This window comes from Lutra lutra, chromosome 9 (assembly GCF_902655055.1).
Source record: "Lutra lutra chromosome 9, mLutLut1.2, whole genome shotgun sequence".
NCBI classification, from domain to species: domain Eukaryota; kingdom Metazoa; phylum Chordata; class Mammalia; order Carnivora; family Mustelidae; genus Lutra; species Lutra lutra.
In genome coordinates, this window is record NC_062286.1 from 107673158 (window position 1) to 107678613 (window position 5456).

The following is a 5456-nucleotide window of genomic DNA, read 5'->3' on the forward strand; positions in this document are numbered from 1 at the left end:
CATGAGTTTCCAGAAGTTCCTTTGTTCTTTGCTCTCTTCAAATTTATGACACCATTTTTATAAGAAATAATAATAAGGAACGCATATTGATCTTTTACTATGTAACAAGTAAATGTGCTAAGAGCTATACAATATTATATCAGTCATCACTCACAACAACCTTAATATAGTAAGGTAGGAATTATTGTTCAACAACTACCCACTCGGTCTTCCTCTTTCCATGGGAAAAGCATAATTATCCACCTCCTCAGTGTTGAACTTGGCCATATGACTTATTTGACAACTGAAATGTGAATGTATGCAAGCGGAGGGTCTAACTGAAATTGCTAAATGATTTGGCTCATTCTCTTGTGCTTCTGACATTCCTCCTTAGAGAACCACTTCTCTTTCAGCCTGGCACCTGCGGAGGCAATCTGAACCCAACTATCAGCCTAAGAGTTGCACAGTTGATCTACAAACCCCTGAAGGAGAAAAAAATATTTATGGTTATAAGCCACTGAGATTTGGGGAGAGCTATTTGTTACACACCATTATTGTAGTAAAAGAGGATTTATATGGACAAGTTCTATACTTACTCCCACTTTCAGATGAGGAAATTTAGACAGAGAAGCTAAATGACTTGACCAAGTTTACATAGTTATATTAGTGGAGAAGCTGGAATTTAAACCAAGCAATAAAATTCTAAAACTGTGTCCTTAAGTCCTGTTTTATATTGCATATTCAGTGCTTAAGATAAATACTATCATTTCATTCTATGTGAAATGCATTGCTTCTTATTTTTTTTTTTTTTTAGTTGTCAAATGATTCTTTACTGAAATATTTTCCTTTATAGTTCTTAACTGTCTGGGCAATCCACTGTACCATTATTGATGTCATTAACAATGTCATGAGAATGGTTGTCATCAACATTGCAGCCTACAGATTGGGCAGTCCTCAAGATCTTTTTAATGGTTCCAGAGAATTCTCTGGCTAAAGACTGGTACTGCATCTATTGGTCAATGTTGACAATCTCATCAAGAGTGGTATTTCCACTGCACTTAAAGTCTTTCTGCTACTTTCTGTCTGATGGTAATTCCTTGAGGGCTTTGATAATCAAGGCAGAGGTGGAAGGTACCACTTCAATTTGGCCCTGTCCTTTCTGAATGGTCAGATCCACTGTAATCCTCAGACCAGTCCAATCACTGGCTGCCTTGGTGATGTCATTAACAACCTTGCTTGGAAACAGACCCAAGGGGCCAATCTTTGGGGACCAGGGCAGACGTGGCTCTGATTTCCCCAGTGATGCACCTCAGGTACATGACTTTGATCTCACTGGGGTCAAACTTAGGTGGCATAGTGGAGGTGGCTGTTGTCCAGTGAACCTGGATTCAGGATGGCCGAAGTCTGTTGCACCTTCACCTTCGCCAAGTCAAAAGCCAAAAGAAGTTCAAGTGCCTAACTTCTATGTCTTAAGAGATTGTTGAATTTCACCTCAAAACAAGACTCAGTTATTTTATTTCCTGGTCTTTCTAAGCATTCTCAGATGGTTAATGTCTGTAAATGGGCCAGCATTTAATATATTATTACTGTGAATAGTGTACCAAAGAAATGATGCTAAAATGTCCAATCATTGGGATGCCTGGGTGGCTCAGTGGGTTAAGCATCTGCCTTTGGCTCAGGTCATGATCTCAGAGTCCTGGGATCGAATCCCACATGGGGCTCCTTGCTTAGCAGGGAAACCTGCCTCTCCCTCTCCCTCTGACTCTCTCCCAGCTTGTGCTCTCTCTGTCAATCTCTCTCTCTCTCTCCCTGGCAAATAAATAAATAAAATATTAAAATAAAATAAAATGTCCAATCATTGGTTCAGGAAATATGTACATTATTTCCATTTTTAAGACATGAGTTATTATTGAAACACACCTGATTTTCTTATTAATGGATAACTCGGGACAAGTCCAACTTTAAGGGAGATGAGGAACAGTTGAGAACAGGCATATGTCTAAGCCTGTGTGCTTTAAGAGATTTAAACCATTAAAAGACAGATATGTAAATGAGGAACTGTGACTTGCATTTAATTAAACCTTTAAATTAAATAATTAATCACAATATTTTCTTTTTGATTTTCAAAAGTAGCAATCACAAAAACCTTTCCTCTTATTATTTGACTCTTACAATCAAACTTTTCCTATATGTACTGAAATGTATACAGTTTAGTCTAAAGGATTGTGTGAACCACCCCCCCACTTTTCTTCATTTATTGAATTTAGACTTTAAGAAATTCTTGAGACTTCCTGGGGAATTGCAAGACCCCAACAGAACTTCCATGCACACCCTTCCTCAGAACAACTCCATCCATCATCCCCTGCCATTGTGGCTGCTTTCACAGCCCTTAGAGAAGATAAACTTGTGACCCAAGCTGGGAAGTTGGGACTGACTCATGCTGAGAAGTTGAGCAGTATAAAGGGCATCTGGTACTTTAATTTATTCCTTCAGACTTCCCACTGCCCTTACCAGAAGCTTACTGCCGCAGAACTCCAGGCTCTTTCAACTCAAACCACTTATATACCTAGCTAGAGATGCATAACTATAAAAGTTCCAAACCATTAGTTTAGATTCTTTCCAGACCTCTTCAGAAGGTCTGCCCTAAAGACAGTGACATGCAGTAAATGACCTCAAAGGTAACATGCCACAAAACACTTACTGGAAAGATGACCTAGGATGGAAGAGACATAACAAAGAAAGGCATTTTAAGATTCTGCCTCTAATTCTCTGAAAGGCATCTTACCTCTTGCAGCCTATGAGTGCCATGAACAAAAGGGCAATATTAATACTGTTCCCCTTACCTCCATGCTGGATGAACATACTGTCCTTCTGTGGCTCTCTACAGCGTCTCCCATCATGGTTTGCAAAAAGTATCTGAAAAGATAAGAATACATATTATAGCTCCAAAGTAAAACAAAAGGCCTGCCAGTTTTGTAGACTCAATATAAGTCAACAGTAAGCCCAGCACTGCCCTGTGCACGATGGGAAATGTACGATAACGATGGGGCGTCCCCCCCACTTCAAGATGCTCACAAAGCAGGTATTCATTCAGCAAATAACTGTGAACCACAAGCTCAAGGTGTGTCCCAGCCCCTGAGGAAGAATATGGAGGCAAATCAATCTATTATTCCAATTTCAGGACTTTGCAGTCTATAAGGAGAGAGAAAACAGACACTGTTATTCTAATAAGAATAGAGAGTGATGTGTGCCTACGAGACACCCAGACCATGGACAATAATGGATTAAGGAGAAAAGAAATTACTTAGAAGTAAGGGGGATAAATCAGGGAGGAACTCTCCACTGAGGGAGATTTTAGGTGGGTCCTTGAGGACAGGAGTTGGACGTATGCAGTCAGAGGAAAGGCACTGTAAACAGAAGAGAATTTTATTCAGAAGAGCTAAAGACACAGAATGGAAGTATATGGAAATAGCAGTTCCCTCAGACTCAACTGTAGGGTACATAGTTGGCACTAATGCGAAATAAAATGGGAAAATTTTGAGAGGAAATTTCAAAGGGCCATGACGATGAGGCTCAGGAAGTTGGCACTTATTCAAATTCTCTTCTGCTGAGTTCTGGGTGTTATGAAGACAGAATGGGCAATGATCCAGGATACTCTCCTGTGTGACCAGAACAGCCTGCTTTTATCTAGTTGACATACTGGAGTTTCTGGATAAGATTTCATTTGGGGGACCACATATAAAACCACTGCTGTCAGCAAATTGAAGCTGTGTAAGGTTTTTTTAGGAGGATCTAGTGAGTCAGAAGATCAGATGCCAAAAGATGAATCTGGTGGTAGCAATGTGTATGATGGATGACAGGGAGGAGAGTATAAACTTGGGAGGATGAATTAAGAGGTTATTAAACATCCCCAGGTAAAGGACTTGGGGACCTGAAGTCAAGCATAGTAATGTGGGAAAGGAGGCTGGCACTTAAGGAGCACAAAGAGGTCAACCTTCTGGGCCTTGGAAGCAAGTGGAATACACAAGGAAGTCAAGAGTTTTGAGTCTAGAACATGGGGTGCCATCACTAGAAATAAAGAACACAGAACACAAGACAAGTTTGGAAAATGAGAAGCCAAGTTCAGTTTGGGAAATATTACGTTTGAGGTTCTGGCAAGATTTCCAGAGGGCAAACATCTTGGTGGGAATGTCTTGCAGGCAGTCAGGGGGAAAAAAAATCTCACTGGATAAATACACACATAAGAGATGAACACATTAAATAGTTACTCATATACATGGGGATATTTTTTAATGAAATGAAAAAGCTCACTACATACCAGACTCCACTTAACTATTTGCTTCCCTGGTTTATCTTCCTGATCCCCCAATATGTCAGGTGCACAAGTTTTGGTCCCAGACCCTCTGTTCTTTCTGCTCCTCATTCTTCTACTAAGAGATTCATTTACTACCAACTTCAAAAATCCACATTCCATATCTTTATTTCTAGCCCCAGAGCTCCAACTGCCTGCTAGAGGTGGCCACGTGGCTTGGGCATCCCAACACAATCAAAGCAAACATGAACTCTTCTATTCCTCTCCTCTGTAACTGGTGCTTCCTCCAAATGTTCCTATTTCTTTGAACAGGGACTTGAAGCTCTGGTGCCTCAGACCTCCCCTCACTCATATTATCCTAGAATAGCATGTTTCTAACATGTAGTTCCCCTACTAAGAAGCCTTGGATAACTCCTCAATGTTGGACAAAACAAAGCCAAGTTTCTTTATCCAGATTTCAAGGCCATCCATGGGTCCACCCCAAATTGCTTTTCAACCACAGTTCCCACTGCCTCTCTGCCCAAACCTGCTCTGAGGAGACCAAGTGAGGAGACCATCCTGCACTTGACCCTCAAGCATGCTTGCCTTGATTCCTTCCCACCTTCTCAAACACATTGGCATTCCTTCCTTCCACCAGAGATCATTCCTCCCCCTGATGCGTACCCATCCTGCAAGACTTAACTAAAGTCCCACTTCATCCTGAATCCCTTCCTTGTCTATCTGGAGCCAGAGGAGGTACTTCCTCTGTTCTCACTAAACAAACCAGATGGTGTTTGCCTATTTCCTCATGTGTGGTATAGGGTTATAACAGTACCTATGTCATAGGATTGTTTTGCAAATGAAGTAAGTGCTCAATAAATAATAATTACTGTCAGGATATAAGCAGGAATAAGACATAGTCCCTGACCTCAGGAGCTAAAAATCCAAATGGGATTTTGGGAAGACAATTGACTGAAGAAGGGAGAAGCAGTTAATAAGACTTTTCTTCACTACTCATCTGTCTTTTCCAGGATGTAAGGCATGGTTCTTACACATAATTGGAAGCCTTGGACAAAGTAAGTTTAATATTTAATGAAAGACTCTTTGGAAAGTGTCTCATTTCTTTTTGGTGCTTTTTACTTCTCCTAGGAGATTGTGTACTAAGTAATTTTTTTCCACAAAATTA

The 5456-nt window shown here is 40.5% G+C and overlaps 1 pseudogene; it reads right to left on the reverse strand.

Moving 5' to 3' along the window:
* Positions 1–835: 835 nt before the first annotated feature.
* LOC125109284 (60S ribosomal protein L12-like) lies at positions 836–1397 on the reverse strand (annotated as a pseudogene).
* Positions 1398–5456: the final 4059 nt, after the last annotated feature.